General features: G+C 35.9%; 1 protein-coding gene across 11 annotated transcripts in view; it reads right to left on the bottom strand.

Annotated features, from left to right (window-relative positions):
* LOC139143659 (dual specificity calcium/calmodulin-dependent 3',5'-cyclic nucleotide phosphodiesterase 1A-like) overlaps window positions 1-22903 on the bottom strand; it is a 280905-nt gene that overhangs the window by 144983 nt on the left and 113019 nt on the right. The gene's annotated exons all lie outside the window — the stretch shown is intronic.

Genomic DNA, 22903 nt, shown 5'->3' with positions numbered 1-22903 from the left:
TGAAAAAATATTTATTGTTCATGGCGAAACACGCTGAAATATCAGTCTACAATGTGAGTGTTCAACCATTTTCACAGATACAGCAGATAAAGGATATGATATATAGTTTCTTGATTCTGCTAGAAGTACTTGGTATGTACCATGAGCAAATAAACTGAAATGTCAATTCATGTACAGTACGTGCTCTCTGCCGTGTCTGACCCAGAGTGGGCAACGGCAGTGGGAGAACCCCTTGAGAGATATGATATGGTAGAGCACCCACACACACACAACTAGATCCTAAAGCTAACGGCTACTTGAAAATAAACCGCAAATGTGACAGTATAAAGACAGTATAGATTTATACCAATAAATGAGTATTAGATGCTCACCATATTATTCATTAAATGTTATTAAACTTCAAGCATTGAGATACATATATGTCTGTTGGCAAATAAAGTCATTGCTCTCTCATTAATATACAAAAATAAATATTTGACAGTAAATTTAGATTATGTTTTTGAAATTGCGAATTCAAATACAATGAGGATAACTTCATAGGTGCCTTCAAATGTTATGATGAACACCTCAAAATGCAAATTAATTTCTCAGACTACAAGATCCAACAACAACTACGCAATTGTAACACGGACAAAATTTCTCTGCATTTCAAGCAGCATCCCTTATATATTGCAACTATATTTAAACAAACTTGTAACCACAAATAAGACTATTTCTCTTGGCATACATGTAAGATACTAAAACAGCAATAACTAAATTGTCCCTCAAATGTTTCCCTATTAAACAAATTAAAGTAAAATATACATGATTATGAAATTACTTTCAACGACAGAAGTACTGTTGATTTTAGGATTTTTTCATCAAACACAGCAAACTTACATTAATTCATTTTCTGTGTAACTTTTTTGTCCTCATAATCATTGTTTGTGGCATTCTACTTTTTCATTATGCACACTGTTAACAACCTTTGGTACTTTGACAACAGAGTTTATGCTGACTTGAGACTTTCAAGTACAGAATAAAGAACCACTGACAAGGCATGCATGCTCAACTCAACAGGGCGAAAAAACAGGGGAAAAAAATAGAACCCTTCCACATGTATTGCCCACTCGTTAATTGAGCAATACGACTTTTATGAGATCATGTCTTTGAAACAAACACAGACGTTCTGAAATGGACATAGAGTAAACACAGACTGCAAGCAAAACAAGCATTCTGATACTTTGCTGACGTTAGCATGTCTGCATAATTGTATGGCGATGATGTAAAAAGTCGCCTAATACTAAAAAAATGACTGTAATTTTGTTGCTTGAATAGTATTTACATCTCAAAATTCTGCTTAACGACCGTCAAAACCGGCTTAATTAATATTTACTCAGAAAACTGCGACATGGCTGTTACTTTACCTCACAAACAACATGTCAGATTATGCAAACATTCAAGGTACGAGGTCGTTGCACCACTAGTAAAAACTTGGTGCCATTGACCCTAACATGTACGTCTCAGTTTCAATCAGACAATTATTTCATAAAGGGGAAATTCTTTCTGTGGAGTAGTATTTCTAATAACAAGATGAAACCAAACCTTGGGCAAATAAGGCAATCCATCACAACACAATAACAAGTAATTTTTTTTATTGCATTCAGGATGAAAACTCTTCAATCTACAATTTATCCTGAGTTGGTTAAATGACACACGGTTAAAGCTACTAGTACATGTAGAAGCTTGTTTGACCTTGATTTTCATAACTTAATTTCTTAGAAAGAAAAGACATATAAGACAGGTGATCTAGCTTGACCACATCGGTCAAGTTCAATCATCCTACCTGGTGATTATCAGAGTTTTGTGACAACTCAAATGCATTCTGGTACCTTTGAAGCCAAACAAGACACCAAAGTTAGAAAATGACAATTTCCTATATTTAACCTGTCCATGTAACAGCAAGCCAATATACCGGTATGTGACAATCTAGAAACTGTTGGCTCTGTCAACCTTTTCTGTTCTGAATATTTATGTACCTATCGGTGGGTCCACTGACATACTAAACTTGAACTGAAGAGTGTATGTTATATACAATATTACCGCATGTACACCTGGACTACAATATAATTTAATTATGATTGGAACTTATGATCACTGCTGAAATATGAAAATTTAATGAACAGATTTGATTGATGCTTTCGAATCAACTACCAACACGTATACATGTTTGATATACAGTACATCTTTCCGTAGTGCCATCCTATATGCTGTAACTACAGTGCATTTCACCTAGGTACCACAACTCTGCGTATGAGACGGACACAATCCACGTACAAAACAAACGATAAGCTTGGGTATCACGACACATTTCAAAGCCACTGACTCATTGATTAATTACAGTAAACCAGCATGGGGCAGCCGCTCTGTCTAGACTGAAAGATACACTTGATCTACATAGTATTGCTTTTTTAGTTAGTTTCTGTTGAGAATACCTTCACCTCTTGAACTCTTAGCTGAAATTGTAAAAGAAACAGTTTCATTGTAGATCAAGTCTAGTCAACTGTTTATCTCTCAGTCCAGACAGCGGCTGCCCCATGCGGAGAGTGGTTTACTTTAATTAATCGACGAGTCGGTGACTTTGAAATGTGTCCGTGATACCCAAGCTACATGTAATCGTGTGTTTTGTACGTGGATTGTGTCCGTCTCAAACGCTGAGTTGCGGTACTTAGGTGAAATGCACTGTAAAAACTGCATTGCCCCAAGTCAAAGAACACTGAAGATGTTACAGACACACTTATTGAAGGGTTTAAAAAGCAGTCAAGCCGGGATAGTGGTGGAGTCATGCATATTTGTCAGACATGCATTTTGTTTTCAAGCACCGGTAAATAAAAAACACTATGATGGATGAGGTTGAAAGTAAGCTGTCATTTATTGTGACTTTACAGGTCCTGTTTTCAGGCTTCTCAAACTCCATCGCAAAATTATGGTGTCAACACGCCATTATGAAGTGTTTGCAAGTTAATTGAATAAACAAATGACAAACTGTCAAAAATAATATTTAGGCTCATGTCAAAATTAAAACTGATACTAATTTGGAGAAAGAATTGAACAGTCTAGAGTATCATTTGACTGTGCTATGATGTGTGCATGCATGGCTGAGTTTCATAGAAATGACACTGGCAAAAACAGGTTTTCTGGCATTTTTGCGGTGTCAATCTCGATGTCTGTGTATAGGAACAGGTAAATTTGATGGCTACACACTCTGTGGACATAATGGCTCATATATGAGATTGATATGCATTCAGCTTGGTTTAATAGTCTCCTCACGCCTCAGTGCCCGATCCAAAAGATGAAGATGTCCATAAGGCATATAGACATGTAACTTTTCAAGCAAATCTAAAATCTTTTCAAACAACATGTACCTGCTAAGAAACCTCCATTGTGATCATGTGAATGTATTAAATGTCATCTAACCAAAATATTGGCAGTAAAACATTTGAACTTTTTTCATCATACTGTGTCAAGCAGAACAACGTGCAATACATGTTAACGTTTCAATTGAAGCACACCAATGTTCAAATCATGTGAATGCAATAGCAAAGGCAAAGCTGTGTTAATATTATGATGCAAATGTAAAATGTGCAAATATTTTATTTACATTAAAATTCATTCATTTGGGGGGACAAAATTCACCATTATTTGCCATTTTCACTGTTCATATTCCTGCAATTTTCTGTCAGTTTTCAAGAGCAAAGATCAGATACAATCATTACTGCACCAGCATGATATTAATATTTACCTGTTCATTGTCAGTGTTTGGCAGAGCTGGGTTTGAAAGCTCTGATCAGTCTTATTGCAGGGTTTTAATCAAAATTGTACGGTCTTCAATGCCAAAACCTAATTCAAAATCCTTGTGCTGACTTGAATTCTTAAGAAACCTTGAACTCTAGCAAAACCATGGCAACTGATGAATGTACATTTGCATAATTATATAGTTACCATTCTCTTTCTATATGCAAGAGTGACAAACCAAATATGATCATATTTTGAAATTTTGAAATCATATATTTTCACATTTTTATCCTACTGATGACTAACTTTGTAAAAGTCAGGCAACTGATAATCCTCCTAGTGTTTTTGTGGAATTTTCTCCCTCATGTATTAAAGAGAGATAGATAAATATGATTATGTTTGTTACATCATCATTTTTTTGATAGAAATTCTGTAAAAGTGTGTTACTGCAAGACGACGAAGGACATACCCATTACTGTCTACTAAAGTTAGCATATGGCAAAAAGCGGTCTTGCAACAAGTCTGCCCTATTTGGCAAACAGCAAGTATCTTGTGACAAGTCTACCCTATTTATTAGAATTGGCACAGAGCAAGTATCTTGTGACAAGACTGCCCTGGGCTATTTACTATTAAATTTGGCACAAAGCAAAAAGTGTCTTGTGACAAGACTGTCTTCAATACTGGAGACTCTATTAGCACCAACGTTTATTCATTCTGAACAGTCCAAATGACCAGAATAGAATGATAGAATATCATTGTTTTGTCTTTCTGCATTAAAAATCATCTACTGCGCACAATCAATCAATGTAGAACATCACAACAAGACAGGCTTTAATTGCTGAACATGATATTAATTTTATCACACAAGATGAAAATTCACCCTGGAGAGAAATTTGAGGTTATGGTTTTGTCCTTCTGTTTTCAAAAAAAACCATCCAAAGTGAATCAATCAATTTGCAACATTAAATTGAGACAATTCTGGAATCAAAATACAAATGTAGTCAAAGGTGGGTCAATTGTAACAGAGGTGACATTATTTTCACCATAATAGAATAAAGGTCCACGGCGTCATCATCACATTGTCCCTCTGAGTTAGAAAAAAAATGCACACACGCTGTGCATCAGTCAATTTGGGATAATACACTGAGACGTGAGGAACGCTGGTAACAGAAGACGTTATTAATTTCAACAAAGGTGATAGGCATTTTATTAAAAGACAGCGTCATTTCAGCCTTGTCAAGTGTCAAGGAACTCCGCACAGAGATTTGCATCTTTCAATTTTAGCACACACATAGCACTGTGACCGCGGAACACATCAAAAGATGGATCGTGATTCTCTTCTTTCGTGACTTTAACGGTTCAGCAACGTAATATATGGACAATTCTCTCTGTCGCAAGATTGGTATGTCACAAAGGTCATGTGGGCACACTTGACACAAATGATAGTATTCCACTGGGGCACTCCTCCTCAGTCAGTATCAGGGTACTGTGTAAATGAACACGATGATGGGTACATACATAATCCACACACACATTCTCATTATCCATCAGGCAATATACTGTACCTGTATGACAGTGCATGAATATCATCAGATTTCAATATTGTGCAACTTTTCAGTGGCGGGGAGGGGGTGGGGGTGGGGGTGTGGGTAATATACAATGTAGCTCTTCATTTGTCTTGACAAGCCTTATGGGTTTCAATTTGAAACTTCCATATACAATAAATTTACATGCATGCTGCATGTACAGGTATATCATACCAGTATGTCTATGATAAATACTTGTAAGATATGTATCACCATACAATACAATTTATTTCCTTACCCTGCATGTGTCCCAGGATTCACTTTTTATTGACTGGTGACTTCAACAAGTAGTCAATTTCTAATGATTGTTTATGTCAATTTCCCTCGAAGGCTAACATATGGTGTATGTTCCCCCGCATCACATTCTAATAATTTATAGAATAAATGTTGAATATTTTATTGTAGTGTACTAAGTGCATATTTTCATTATCATACACCTACGGTACTTGGAAAACAGATTTTCCAATTGGTTTGTTTGTTGTGCATTTGGTATTGTACTAATAATGTGGCTATATATCTATGTGTATGGATTACAATTTATTACAAGCTCGAATATTTTTGTTTAAGTTTCCATTTGAAGAATAGACTGCATGCATATAACAGCTGTTAATGAGTCAAACTGACCGTCCTGTCTTGAGAAACATACACTCTTGCATCTTCTATAATGAAAAGGAGTTCCCGAGGTAGAGTAGCTCTTAAAAAACAGCACTTTAAAAATCGGGACTGAATTCCCTTGGACAGATTGTCGAGGTATGAGACACGCCAACATGTTAGCAATCACTGAGGCTCGTGACGTCATCCAGGGAATTGAAACGACGTCAGCACATCTCTGATGACATTTTTTTAACGATTGGGCCACAGAAAAGATACAACCACAGGAGTGTATGACTCGTTTATCTCATTTTCAATTATGTCAATCTCTCATTTTGGTTTATTGGGTATGAAAAGGTTAAATATGAATAGCTAGTAATTATTGTGTGATTATCATATTTTATTGATTAGTCTCCCGGTATTTTCTTTAGTCCTGAAACGAAAGCAGCAGATGGTCTTGTATCAGATCAACTTTTGATTTTTACAAACCATCAAACTGTAGTCGTGCAGTTTTTACCATTACAAAACAATTATCTTGCTGATCAGACACATAAAATCCTAATTGTTATTGGTACAGTACGTCATTATTTTCAGTGACCTGTATCGAGTCATTATGCCATCTATCATTGATGGGCATCCCGTATATTTTCATGTTGACATGCCCATAGGGAACAGTTTGCTACTTCAAACCTCTGAAATGAAACACTGAAATGAAAAAGTTTCGTTTGCTGGTGATTCATGTTTCAGAGCGAAAGAATGTTAATGAGAAGAACTGTGTTTTAGGTCAGAGGTCAAAAAAGTAGTTCCACTTGAGTTCTGGACACACAGAATCATCAGTCATAGAGGTATTTCACATTTTTTCTTTTAAGTTTGACCTGCCAAGCACTGAACTAATCAATTTTGGAATGCAGGATTTTAGAATTGACTATTTTTCAACAATGATGACAGTAATTATGTCTTTTTAATATAAAATATATTGACACTACCAGTTAAATCCAAATATTTAATCACAACTGCAGATGTTACTGCTCTCACAGCAATATCACAATTGGGACATGTAGACTTTTCTGTACAGAGAAAATGGACAACAGAGATACATGTACAACATTAATCACTTTCTCCCCTCTTTTTTCTTTTTCTTTAAATTTCATCATGTTTTGTTTAATTTTGTTGCTGAGCTCAAAGAATGGAAACAGAAGATGTCTTGCTCGGCACAAAAAAGAAATTACTGTATATGGCTTGAAAAATCTATAATACTTAGACATGTACAAATGCCATATATACAGTGCAAGATGTGATGTACGTGAATGGGGTATTCTTGATAGAGAATCATTAACATAAATACCGAGACAATGCTCACTGATATGATTGGCTTAACCCTTTGAGTGCTGGAAATTTTCCCACTAAATTTTTATTGCAAAATTTTACCAATTTTTATGAATTTTTTGTAATTTTTTTGACAATTTTGGATCCATTGGACATTACATTTCATCGGCTGCATTTTTGATCAAAATTTTGGAAAAAATCTGAAATTTTGGGGGGTATTATTAAAAGGCAACTAAAATTGACTGACACCCAAAATGGTTGAATGACTACTTTAAATCTACAGTACCTGCCATCTTGCAGTAATTGCTGCCATGATGTACTGAAGACAGTTTTCCAAAATGCGTGGGGGAGGAAAGTAGCAGGGAATACAGAGAATACCATAACATCACTGCAACTAATGCACTATTACCATTTCATTCATTTTGTCCTCTTTTCTAGTTGAGCTGGGAAGCATTTCTATTTCGTAATCTAGTTTATCTTGCCCTCCGCATCACAGGTACAGTAAAATTTGACACAAAAAATGCCTCCATAACACCATTTGAAAGAGAATGGGAAAGCAGCAGCGAATGACTAAAATGATTGAAGTTATTTTGAACTTTAACAGGATCATAATCTGGGCACTATACAATCTGATAAGAACATCGCTACATCTAATGAGCACTTGTTCTTTTTCACTGCAGAAGTGACAAGTGTGATTTCTCTCCGATTTAAATTTCACTTTATCAAAGTAATACATACAGTACAGACAAAGCGACAACCGTGTATGGTGAAATATGATTTTAGACACACACATAAATAAATCTCCATCCAAATATTTTGAGTATTTGTTGCAATCTCAAAAGATGCTCAATCCTTTGCTAAGTCTGAAGACGTACGGCATTTGATGTATGCATCCTATTTTATACGAAACAAGCCTGGAATCTCCAGGCATATTATCCCATCTTCACACTTCTGTCTCATCTAAACTACGTAAAAAGTGTGATGAATATACTTGTAAAGTGCCCTGACAAAATTGCAAGCTTTTGTATCAGAGTATGCACAACATGGCCAGAAATGGATTAGTTTCCCATTTCCGTAAATTCGCCCTTTCCTACTCCGGGCTTATGGAAGCGGCTGGAATACAGAAAGGGATCATTAGATAGGGCGATGAAGAGAATGCGCTCTTTATACTTCACCTTGGGAAAATCTGCAATTCCAATTTAGCCCTCAAATCCCTTTACTAACTAATAGTGCTATGATCCAATTGAAACGTCTTCCCATTAGATTTCCAATAGGACACCGAGTGGCAGACTAGAATGTGACAGTGATTTAAATGGATAGCTTTGTCAAGCCCTCGGCATACCAAATTTTTTTTATCGCACCTTGCTCAAGGAAATTCTGAAGAATGTCAAAAGAAGAAAAAATTGCCACAACATGAATTTGTAAACAAATACTGAAATGTTCCCGGCACAACATGCAAGATTCAAACTTGTGATGTCTTGGAATTGCTCCAACACCAAAGAAACTGGACATATTAGCTGGCGTATGAAGTATGTGTGGTGTGCCAGGATAAAGAAATATTGGGTACAGGATTATAAGCAGAACAATACTAGATCAATTTTCACTTTAAAAAGTTGAAGGGGGAGGGGAGGAATTATTGAGATTGATGGTAAGCCTACTTAACCACAGAACACTTAACAGTTGAGGTGTTTTAAAGGGTAAATATTGTACTTCCATAAATTTTTCAAAAATCAGGCGTGTAATTTACAATCCAATTGAAACATTTCACAAACCAATCCTGAAGCTATTCAAAAAGCCATTTGGCGCCGCACCTTGCTGCCACTTGTTTTGACCAAACCAATGTTTTCAGCACCTTGAAATATCAATCCATTTAACTGAAGAGAATTTTTGACAATAGATTGATTTGAGTCACAGAAATTCTCATTTTAGTTTAGTTTATGGTTGAATTTTAAAAGGCTGATTGAAATAATCTTTCGAAAGAAATAAGGAAAATTGTGGATGGTTGCATCAATACAGAGGTCAACTTAAGGTATCTAATATATATATATATATATATATATATATATATATATATATATATATATATATATATATATATATATATATATATATATATATATATATATACACACACACACCGGTATATATATATATATATATAGATATATAGATAGATAGATAGATAGATAGATAGATAGATGTTATCTATCTATCTAGCTATCTGCAATGATCAGATAGATAGATAGATAGATAGATATCTATCTATCTATCTATCTATCTATCTATCTGCGATGATCAAAATACCGGTACATGTTGGCTCAAATCTGTATCCATTCAGATATAATACTGCTACATATGAGTTAAAATTTATATTTCAGGTTAACAAACTTTAAAAGCCCAAAAACTTTTATTTTTGGAGATTCTTTGCCTGAGGCACACTGTCAAAAAATTTACAAATCCTTTCTGAGTTTTGATCACATGGCAGCGCATTTCTCGATTTATTTGGCAGCAGGCTTGACATCAAATACTTAGTAAAAACTGGCTCATCCTCAGAGGATTTGCCTTTTGATTCCAGGCAGTAGGAACGTATATAAATGTCACACAAAATAAAAATTAGCTACACTGCCCGCAGGGTTTTTTCTTTTCAATCTTTTGCACAAAGGAAAAACGTCAACAGACTTTTATCGTAAATCTTAATGGATCCTTTTATGAATGTTCTTCAACGGTTGACTTTCAAAACAGCCCTTTGCATTATGGGTATTCAATTAAACCCTATTGATGTATGGCGTTGTTTACAATAAAACATGATCACAGGTGCTGACATGGTCACCAAGGCATTCCTGTTTAAATGACGAATCACCACGTTCACGCGAGAAGACAAACATCGTAATCGTGTCATCGAAATTTGGACAAGACGGCTGAATGAGAAATACATTTAGATTGATACCTGTGTTAAATATCTCATATACCACCTTCCATTGAATTGTCTGCATTCATCAAACTTTTAAAACTGAGGTATATCTTTTGAATTACATCTTCAATTGGCATGCTTTAATCTTCTAAAAACCATAAACTATTTCACTTAGCGTACTGTCAATTTTCAAAGCATCTGAAAAACATAAAGATCTTGTGCAAGACCACACATTTCATTTACAATATGTCCATTACTTCTGACAGTGGCAATAACTGTGCTTGCATTTCTCAGAATGCAGATTTCAAAGACACAGTTTTGTGCCCTAGGCTACACTCCATCAATTTCTTTAGATTTGCAAATATTCCTGATACTCTCTTTCTGCACGTTCACAAGTTTCAGTTTTAATCAGCTTTTTTTTTTCAAATTTTCACTCCACACTAAATCACTTGTTTTGTGCTCATTGAGTATTGAAAATGAAAACATGACACATGTACTCAAAAGTAATTCTCTATTGACACCGAGCATTTCATTATTTCATCTGTCTGCATTTCAGTGCCATCCACTTCTTCACAATAAACTCTGTCTGGTATCACATGTGACAAGCACATGCAGAGTATGTGTAGCTGTACTATTAGAGTTGACAGGGCTGTCTCCGGGTTTCTCTCAGAAGAGGGAATATCCCCCCTCTGCTTGAAAATTTGGGCGTATCTGATTCTGATTGGGGGGAATCTGATCACTATGCAAATTAAAATTATGTAAATTAAGATTTTTCAGGTTATTAGAAAGTTAAGGCTACAGCATGGATCAAATAAAGTCTCAAATTTCTTGTTCTTTTACTTTTACTTTTAAGAAAGATTGAATATATTTCATTTCAAACACAGTTTTTGTAATCTGGAGGCTGATCTAGTTGATAGTCTTTCAGATTATGCACATCTTTCTGCAGATTGGAAGCAAGTAAGTACAGTATAACCTTACTGTGCCTACAGATAGTGGATTAAATCATGGAATTCTTTCTTTATAAAATTCAACAGTTCATGATTTGCTAAAGTCAATGTGACATTTCCAAGGAAAAACATTAACTGTCTCCTGCCTTACCTGTTCACATAGTTTTCACAAATTACATTTCTCATGGTTTTATAATTTTTTCATTCACCAAATGAGTAACTTCATAATCTTTCATTATCACACAAATGAGTACTGAGCAATATGTCTCGTTAGCACCTTTGAATAACGTGCAATTGCATTATAATGCTGTCACAGTTGGGAAAACGTTACTTACTGCCAAATACAATCGTAAAATTAAAAAAAACATATATACTCTTTCCATTTATTGTTGAGATTCACCACAACAGACACAATAACTGAATGAGAGTGTGCATTGATATGATGGCTGAAGTGTGCATGATCTTTTCTCTTGTTAGCGAGTCTTGAGAAAAATGGTTGTTCTGTCTGTTGGTGAGGCAATTACGAACAAAACGTGTTCCTGTCTCTCATTTCAAAGAGATACATGTATGGCTCGCATCCTCCCCAGCTCATCATTTTCCATTACAGCCGAATTCCTGCCACAATTTGCCGGACTAAATTATGCATTAATGCGAAACTGCCAACAATACCTAATGGAAGGGAAATAAACGAGCTGGGTGTAATGCAATTTCCACATCGGATGAAATGGGAAGGTTTGTAGCTCCGTGGAGAGCGCGCCAATGCATCCCTGGTGCAATGTACGACAAATTAGAAAGTGGCAGCCGTGGAATAGTCATTTCAAACTCCTTATATTTACATGTAAGATATCCACACACACTTGTAACCAGACACTCTGAGTTTACCGACAAATTTGTTCATACCACCATCAGTCTTCAGCTCGTCGCAAAGAAATTCTAGACAATGCCGCGCGGTTTTGATCTTCGCAAAATTTTAGGAAATACCTGGGAGAACCCCCATTAGACACGAACTTGTCCCTGAAGGACGAGGCACAAGGAAATTCAGAATCACCGCAGCTCACTTATATACAGAAATCTTAAATCTCTAGGAACTCCAAGGAGGCAATGCGGATCTGCTAACGTCACACGACTGTCGTTTATCACTCCACTGGGTATGGGCAATTCCCCGAAATCACGAACACGAATCAGATTGCCTTTGCTCACCATTATCGCATGTCAAAGGTTTCAACTTCAAAAATGATACATTCAAGTTCCTAAATTACTGAAGCAAGTTCATGGCCATATGATGTACAATGCACATTGGCTGTACGGACAACAAATCAAATTTACAGCCTTCTTGTTAATTCCTCCGGCGGGAAAATCTGTCATGTTTTGATGCACGTTCATTACGAAGACTGTGCATTAAGTCATTTCAGCCACCACGCGACCACATCAATCAAGATATTCTTAGTTCGAAACTGAAATCGACCTTAATTGTCACTGTTATCTTGCAAGTTTAATTGCGTCCTAGAAAATTATGACCTGGTGTATATAAAGGATCATTTTTAATCCAGAGAGACGAATTTGATCTGAATCACAATCTGAAGCCCAGTGTAGCGATATATTCATTGCTCTGATTGTGTTTGTGCACGGTCCTTTTGTGGAGGACCGTGGTTTGTGTGAATTGTATGCCACTGTGTATATGCTGCATGTCTACTTCATTGAACTCAATCCATGTGGAGGAGTCACAGTCAAATTTGCGACAACTCCGTTATGGAACTATTTTTTTAAGGGTGAGGATGTAGCCAAGTGGTTTGGATTGCTGACTTCTTTGCTAGGTGAGTATAGCGGCTGTGGGTTGTGAGTTGGAATCTGAACCAGAAATTACTAGAAGCTGAGTGATGTATAGTAAAGCGATAAGCAAACTAAGTTGTGTCTGAGAGAAAATACAAATGCATGTTATTCTTTTGTGTTAAACAGAAACAGTATGGTGTAAACATATACTCATTTTATTTGAAACTCAAAAAATCAAATCTGTAAATATGTGTCATCGGAGTCGAATTAGGCAATAACATTGATATTAAGATGAAAAGGCGTTTTTAAATAAAGTTTAAAGAATTGTTTTTAAATAACAAGCTGCTGTTCAAAATCCGATCTGATCCACTCCTAAGACATGTAAGTGGATTGTCTAGGTACCGGTATTTCAGGTGCTGCTAAACTGTAAGGGACCGTCTCAGATTGTCGCAGAAGTTCAAGAAACGAAATTTCTTCGTTTAGATCAAAAACCCCTCCCCCCTCCCCCTAAACGAAACTTCAAAAGTGCGAAATGTTCATGTCTGCCTGAGAGTACAATGTTGCATTTTGCTATAGCTACTAAAGACGTACTCCCCTTGCCACATTACAATTAAAGTAATCGATCAGATTTGAGTACTAACAGGGCATTTTACCGCATAAAAGTTTCATTTATTTTACTTTCCCTTTTTGCATCTCTTGTGCTGTTCTTTGTCTTTGTGAACACGCAATTTGTACTTGGTAGGGGCGGTAAATAAGCGAGAAACTTTGACAAGGGGGCCCAGGCATGTTCAATCATATTAAACGACTATGACCAGGTGCATGATAAGTGAGAATAAAGACATCTAGTGGTTAGACCAGACGCTTATAAATAGCACATTTTTAAAAGATTATACTTTTTGTCTATGTATATAATTTGATGAATGAAATGTTAGAATACAATGTTCCTATCAGTAAATTGTGTTTGGGGCACAAACGAGATGGAAACAGTTACAAATTTGTTGGCACAAGTGTGCAGTTTTTCTTTAATTTAAATAAACACATGAAAACTTGTGATCACAAAATAAAAGTGCGAAAGTGAAGTTCACTAATTGAATGGAGGTCAAACCCCCTCCCCCCCCAAACGAATAAATTTCGCTTTTTGAACTTCTGCGACAATCTGAGACGGTCCCTAATACAGATTTGCAAACATACCAGTATACACAAGCAATAAATACAAACACATGTATAAAAAAAATACATGAGGTTACACAGATATTGCAAGTTCAACATACAAGTAAACTGCTTAGCAATGACCATGTGAGGGGAAATAAACTATAAAGGCTGTGATATATATGCAAGATACATAATGTTTACTTTACACATGTATGTAACATAACTCTCACAAAATATTTCACCAGTAACATGTACGGTATATATTCAATGACTTCATGTCAAATAAAATGATGCAATAACATTGACTGCACACCAATGTGATTATTTTATGCATTAACATAAATCTATCTAGAGGGCAGAGCGTAAATTGACAATTAGCGATGCGTGCCCGAAATGTCCTCCGTTCATGGGTCACACAACCTGCGTTTTTTTCCATTTTAATTGACAAACTCTCTTCAGGAAGGTCTGCATTCTCAATTCCTTCACATTTTCAATTAAGATCTTAAAGATCAGAAGAAAGCAAGGCATTAGCAGGAAATTGCACGAGCGACATCAATCATTGTTCCATTACGTGCAGAAGACGGAAAAGTCTGTTATCAATCTCGGCTATAGATGGAAATAGAAACAGTATTTACCATCGCAGGATCCTTACATGTATAGGAGATAATGGCAAGTGTGTTTGATCTGACATACTATGCCACAGCATTGACAACAACAATGGCTATTGTTTTTTATTTTTCCTGATTTCTAATGATTCTGCAGATTACATCAACAGAAATAATACAATATCCTATATGGAGTTGCCTTATAAACCCTTTGAGTGCTGTAATTTTAATTTTTCCCACCAAAATTTTAGTGCAACATTTTAGCAGTTTATGAATTTTTCTGTAATTTTTTGATAATTTTAGACCAAATGGACAACACGATCTGTTGGCTACAGTTTTTATCAAAATTTTGGCAAAAATCTGAAAAAATTGACTGGAGTATACTTTATAAAGGCGACAAAAATTGACCAGGGCTCGCAAAGGGTTGAATACGGTTTCTTTCTTGTCACATGAAAAATAATGTTATTATGCCATTATAAACAAAATACAAACTGTAATAGAAATGAGAACATTTTATTCCATTCATCGATAATACATGTAGGTTTTCTTTATGATCAGGTTGATCAACTTCTTTTTACTGAACTTGGAAATGCTTATGAAGATTTTTAAACGTTTTCTTTTGAACAAAACAAAATCAGGTTTTCATTTTAAATGAACTAATGTTACATACTAATAGGCTCTGCAATCACCATAACAATCACTAAACAAATTAGACTTTCACCGTACAGACAGTAGGCAGCAGGGGACGAATCACGTGGCATGGTCAGTTTTTCAACACCATAGTAGAGATAAAATGATGATACAGAAATTACAGTGTATATACATATACATTACCATATTCACACTAGAACAAAGATGATAGCCCATACAATCCATTCACAACTATTGTATGTGTACCTTATGACAATCTGGTGAAACTTCAGTAACTCTGACTTACCTAAAAATGAAAGAAAATAAGCAAGGATAAGAACAGTTGAAGGAAAATGTACATTCTACGATGAAATTACACAAAATTATGTGAACAGACTAGACTGTAGGTATTTTTCAAGATTATCATTATTGGATACACACTGGAACTTTGTGTAATATATTGTGTTGTGTTTTTCTGACAACTGCAGTGCATTGCAATGTGATATATTCCAACTGCTTTACTTCGATATCAGTATACTTATTTGAACTTGTATTGTACCTGTGTTTTCAAATTTAGACAACCTGGTACCGATAAAAGCCTAAGAAGTAACTACATTGTAGCTTTGTAGACAACTAAGTTTGAAGGAATATTAAAATTGAAGTTAAATTACTGAGGGTGCACCTCACTTCAATTGTTAAAATTTATTTGAAATGACTTTATTCCAAGGCTTATGCATGTAACTTGAACAGTTTTTTCTTCTCGGTGAAATTTCTAACGTATGCACAGATTTCTGAACATGTGGCTTATTAAGGTAATTCACACCCCGAAAGAAATATTTTAAACTTTTGCTCAAACTTTTATATAGCGGTTTCAACCAGCTGGTAAAAACTTTATTTACTCCATAAGCTTCAAAATGAGCCCCAAAAAGAATATTATAAAAATTTGAGAATCCAAATATCTGTCTCAGAGGCACACTCTACATAACAGTGTAAAAGAATCACAGACATCTGCATTTCAGAGTGAAAAATAGTTATCAGAATATCTGAGCAAATTTCCAGCATTGCCTCTTGCAATAAAATGATAGCCCATAGATAATTATGATTTGTTGAGTTTTCATTCAATGTGATATTTTGATTCTTTTCTAACTCTCACCGGTTATTATGCAATCAAAAACTTCATCTTTGAACAGACAAAAGGAAATCAAAATTAAATCTTTGAAGATATCAAACACAATAAATGACATTAGAGATTTCCAGCTACAGATGATGTATTAAAGCATCTTCATGATAACAAAATGACTGACCCTACATTTGCATGACAAAAGAATATGCAAATTGTTATGTAAATAAGACACTTTCCTATTTTCCTGAGTTGTTGATAACCATGTTGATTATTACAAAATTTCTAACATTGTTGCAAGGAAACAATTTCAATCTATCATGGTCATATCTGAATATCTCTTGACTTGACAGAAATATTTCAATTAAAGTTGATATCAGAATGTGCAGGAACATTAGATTTATTGTCTTCTGGTATTTCTGCCATTTGCAATCTTGATTTATACATCAAAGTAGATCACTATCTACCTGTTGGTAATAATTTCATGCACTTACAAACGATACTACAAACCATTTCAGATAAAATCAGATCCCTCATTCAGATATACAGCATGATACCCGGCGAGTAGAACATTCAAAACTATTGGAAGCATCTGCTGCACAATTTAATTGAGATTTTGTTTTTTCAAAGTACACGTGAACTATATTCCCGTATCAAACAACTACAAGCACATTCCATGCCACTAAAATTTTCCTGAGTTTTATATCTCTGTACAAGAGTATAATCTCTTTCTTAATCATTTAAACAAATTTAATATTCCATCTGCTACACCATATATTTCACAATGTTTTTTGTAACATAGATAACACATGTACCCTGTAGTCTAGCAACTCTGACTACCAGTGTAGGTTCCGCTGAGAGTGATGAGCTGGTAAATTTTATAAATTTACATGAGTTTTCTTGCTCTTGTTACAATGACCAAATCGTAGTACATGAACTCCTGGGAGTATTTCTACAAAGCTGGTGGTAGTATACGGTACATGCAGAGGCAGTATACAGAAAACACCAGTTACAGTCCGGCAGGTTCAGTGTGCCCTCAAACAACATGATTTCTTGAAACTTTGCGTCAATTTGAGGAATCATGGCAATTTCTTTGCATCAGCTCTATATCTTAACATGTTAACCAACAATTTGCTTGCATCATAGGCAGTTTGTTTGCATCATGGTGTGTCATATTGGCTTAGAGGGGATACTGCGCTGGTTACTGCGAGTGCGATAGGTTATTGTGCTCTCGTTTTTCCCTTTTGAGCTCATCTCTGTTAATTCTGTACATGTTTACTGAAATCTCACGGCAACAATAATTATGATCCTTATGTGACTGCACATAATATTAATTTGTATTTTCTATTCATATGGTTGAAAACAACGTGATGATGAAAATCTACATAAACAACTCTGCAATAAAAACATTAAAGAGTTAAAGCTTCACTGACTGTGATTCATTCACTATTGTGTGTATGTGTGTGTGTGTGGGGGGGGGGGGTTAATTGTAGAATAGTGTTTCTTGTTCTACTCCCAAAGTCATGTAAAAAAAGGCCTGGTACTCAACTTGAGAGTCTGTATGAATGAAGTATCCAATGTCACTGTATTCAAAAGTTGGGTTCGGAAATTCTATTTATCAACAATAACATTGCATATTGCTCACAGTATGATGCGATTGCAACTTGCAAAGGTCAAGGTTCATATTTTAATATACTTTCAGGGAGGAAGAAAATACATCTATTTGCTCCATGGGTAAAAAACAATGTGATGTCAGATGTTATGGAAATTGTCCCTTGTTTTCATAAATGCAAAGGGCAAATTTTATGAATTAATCCACAGTTTTGGTAGGATAGTAACTGGAGGGTGTACGATAGTTACTGACACATGAGAATATGTTATTAAATTATATTGGAGATAAAACAAGTCAGTGCAAAGTACTTTTTCATTTTTTGGACCTGGCCCAAGATTGAAATAAGATAAGAAATTTTGGGTCAGCGTTCACACTGCATTTTGATTCTCCTGCCCTTGAGTCACTTATCTGAACCTTGCTCTAGGCCAACTGTTAAGGAGTCCAATGGGCTCAGGGCTGACCTAAACTGTTCACACACACACCTGGTTTTGTCTAAAATTTGTGTTGGCTCTAAACCAATCAATCAGACCCAATATAAATTAGGCCAAGCAGGGCTGACATATCGTAGTTACACTGTTTTTTTAACCAGGGTTGACTCAGAGATTATCTAAACATTGTGGTGTGAACGTAGAAATACGCTCTTAGAACAGAGGAGAGACTATTTATAAAACTCATTTACTACAATATGTGAAAAGAAAACACAGCTGGTATGCTTTCGACAATCAATGTACATGTACATGTAAATTAAAACAATGATTGCTAATTGCAAATCCACACACTTATCATGGAGCTTGGTAAATAGTATTTCAGTGAGGCATTTTAATGATTTGTCAAAGATTTGACAGATCAAGGGTGTGAGAATGCTGAATTTTTTTTTCACAAATGTTCAAGATTCCTGCTTCTAAAGGCTACTCCTGAAACATTTGATAACAAAATGTCAAATCTACTGTGCTTAAAAGTAATAATATGACCCAATTTATTACAAAGATCTGATCTGATAATGTAAATCTTTATTCAGAACTCAAAATAACGGCATCATCAGTGATAAAATATTTCCGCTTTCGTGTATGCTGACATCTGCAAGAAAACATAACCTAGATGTTCCCAGTATGGCAAATATGATCACTTCAATTTACGGCTATTCATAAAACTTAAACGATATTGAAACAATTTTGCTACACAAAGGTTACGGGCTAAGCCTTACATTCATAGAACAGTGCAGACATACGGAGATAATATATGAGAACATACTGTTCTTTCTTTGAAAGCAATATATTTTTATGCATCGACCCAAATTGAAACAATTTTCAGTTGATACATTTATTCACAAGACTAGTACGGTTCAAAGCGCATGCTTCCACAGTTCAATTGGCAATCATCGTTACAGTCATATTGTGTTCAGCAGTGAGATCTTCTCTTTCCAGATGAAACAGGGGGTAGAATTCCTGTTTGTGTTAGAAGATATGGCTTTCTATAGGAGCTTTTCTTGCACCCCTCCATCAATTTCCTGGAATATACTTGTAACTTTAACAGGCAAAGTTTGGAATATGAAATTGTGGTGTTCAAAAAATCTGAGGGAGTAAAACTTGATTTGGGGCACCGAAACCCTAAAAGTGCACCATGCTGTCATGGAGACCTGTACTATGCTACATCTGCTGTGTATGTACAGCCGACGTTATCAACAACACAGCTATAGTGACTGTCGACCATTTATAAATGACATAGAGAGTAATCAATATCAAAATCAAAGTACACATCACGCTAAAGAACGAACAACGTACCCATGCTTTCTTGGTACGTTATGACAAATCCTCCACTATGTAACAATCTTTAGAGCCTTTTGAACTACCAGCCCTCAATTTTTTTCAGCAATGCGACTGGTCAAGTACATCAACGTATGGGATACAAGTATTTGAACTTGGGTATAAATAAGCCAAGGTTAATAGAATGAAAATTCTTATATGACAAGCAGACAGTTTAATTCACCTTGTTCTACAGTATGCTGTCAGCAGCCAACGGAGACTACAGCCAAGTTCATGTTCATCCTGATACATATGATTTTTTTGTACATGTTTTTGACAGTGCAATGTGACATTTCACATAAATTTGTTATCCAGCTAATTTCTGACTGAGTACTACATTTATATGCATTCCTGCATCTTGTCAGTTTGGCAGGAAACAGATAATTCTCACTAACACTTCATTAGCCATCAGATCGATGTCTGCACACTTGGGAGAAAGATGAATATCAAGCACCTGGTTATTACACGGCTGTCAAATTCCGTTTGAAGATATTATTTGTGAGCTTTTTTATAGCCAAAACACAAATCAGTACCAATATTTTTGAAACAGAAGAATGATATCACAGCCTCCATGAAAACTCTACAAAACATTTGTTCTTTTTTACTGATTTTTTTAATACACACCTAAACCATGTCAATGCTACTGTGACATCTTATAATATTTTTTGAAAGAAAAATTTGAATTGCCTTCTTCATCAGTGTACCGGTACTAAAAAGGGTCAGGTTGGTTATATCCTGACAGATCAATAAGTCAATCTAGTCTACGTGACACAATGAACTGCAGTCATTTATCAGAGATCGCACTCAACAAGTGGTACATGTAACCTCTGGCACAAAGCTTCATTTTGCACAACACATTCGCTTTTCAACCAAATGTGTCTATATAAATTTACTTCATGAAACTTTACTTGCTCTTGAAGCTTGTTTAATGTATCGCTCATTGAATTTTGCTCACAGTCAAGTTTTGCTCCTGATTAAATACACTGCACACAATACACTGCATTTACACTGCATTTAAAGCGCATTTTTAATCAGGGGGATTATGAAGAAGGCAATGTTTTGAATATATGAATGTGATAGCGATATCATTGTCTCCCTACTGTAGCCAACATACCGAAGATCATTGAACACTAGAGGGCTTACTTCACAATCATTGTTACAGTGGTTATGGAGAGAAGCAGACTTGCTAAGGGTAACAGCTCCAGTAGTTGTGTTGTCAGTTTATTTACAAATATACTGACTGTGTGACTGCTAAGGAGACAATTTTATTACTTACATATAAGGTCAATCATGTCACCTACGTTTCTTGTCTGGTTATGCTCTCCTTTTATTTTATTTAATTCTTTCCATCAAACACTCACATTTCAGTAATGTTTCATACCATCAGAATTTTCTTTTAGATTTCATTTTGTCCCAGTTTATCAAAGAGTCCTCACGACATTTTCTTGATTTTGACAAACAAAGCAAAGCTTTGTCAGTCATTTGAGGGCATGTTGGAATTATGGTTTATTCTGGAATTCCCCCCCCCCCCCCCAAACACATACGCAATACTTCATTCCAGCTTTTGGCCATACAAATTTTGACGTGGGCACTATACGGTCTAGGCCCTGAGAACCGTACAGTGCCCACGTCTATGAATATTCAGCGTGAACGAGGGCGATAAAACTACAAAGAATGCTTCGGATAAGGCTGGCAGGAACGCAAACAAATTATCTCCACTGAGTCCCGAATTTACACTTGGCTCTTCTAAGTATTTCTCTGCATTCCCACCTGGCCTTAGTCACAACGACTGGATTTTCGGTAGATGAGAACGGCGACACCAAACGATGTGAGTTGAAACGGATACTTAGCAAACTATTAAAAGTGCATTTTATGTTGTAAAATACCAAAGTCACCATTTTTGGTCGAAAATGATAAGAAATGCGCTGCGACACACGATAATTTCGAGTATTTAAGCCCCACAGTCCCTCAAACCACGGCCATACATGAACGCGCTCGCTTATGTCCGTAAGCTCCGAGTGCTATGCTTGTGATCGTGTCGATCGGTACGAAAGTATGACATGTATCAATGGTCGAGTTCAAGTGACTTGAATGACTACAAAACTGATTTTTCTCCGTTGTTATGGACAAGGGTCCGGCATTCACAGACTCAGAACATTTCGGCTAATGGGACATAACATTAAAACAAATACTGACCAACTTCGCCTGTTTGTAAGCACTAGCATTCCGGGGACAAGGATTCGCTCAGCCGTATCCAGGCCAGTACCTCGATCCCTGCATGCTTTGTACTTATCTGGCGGTTAACTGTTTTTATCTTTTATCTAATGTAAGCCTAGTATATCAATGTGAGATATATATGTGCTCAAATTTTGATATACTGTAGTCTAAATTTTGATATACTGTAGTCTAATTTGATATGCTGACTTATTCACAGACAAACTGAAAAAATGCTCACATGCCGGCTAGCCCTTGTAACGCCGGGAACACACGGAGGCTGTACGCAACTTACGGCTAACATTGCCGGCTAACTTCAAGAATCATGGCTCAATTTTTTCCTTCCTCCTCCAATAACCTAAGACAATTTTACTGACAGTATTACGCTATTAATAACCAGTCTTGTTATGAGGAACTGTGTATACACTAAAGTTTTCGATTTCATAAACCAGAATTCAGATCTCTCTGTTCAAGTGACGAAGTTTCTCTTAAAACTCAACCAACAAGACTCAAATTATGATGATCGTTCTTTCTCATATGTCGCCGTAGCAGCAGCCATAGCTAGCTCTCGTACGTTGCGACGGAAAAACTCTTTTTTTCCGTTGCACGACTCAGAGTTTCCCTTTGCAATCCATATTCGTCCGAGAAAAACGAGAGCTACGACTACACAGATGAAAGCCGCTGCTTCCTTATGGAATAGACTTTCTGGTCATATTCCTTCAGCATCAAAGACCTGCTTCTTTGAGAAAGCATAGTCATGCAACACTGTGTAAAGCGCCAGTGAAAATTCTCTATGCTTTGTCTAGAAAACTTAGAAAATAGCGTTGAGGACCCGGTAAACAAAATGTTACACTTGGTGGGGG

This window comes from Ptychodera flava, chromosome 11, assembly GCF_041260155.1.
Source record: "Ptychodera flava strain L36383 chromosome 11, AS_Pfla_20210202, whole genome shotgun sequence".
In the NCBI taxonomy this organism is placed as follows: Eukaryota; Metazoa; Hemichordata; class Enteropneusta; family Ptychoderidae; genus Ptychodera; species Ptychodera flava.
Note: the sequence above shows the minus strand (reverse complement) of the source record. Positions and strands in the feature narration are given on the sequence as shown.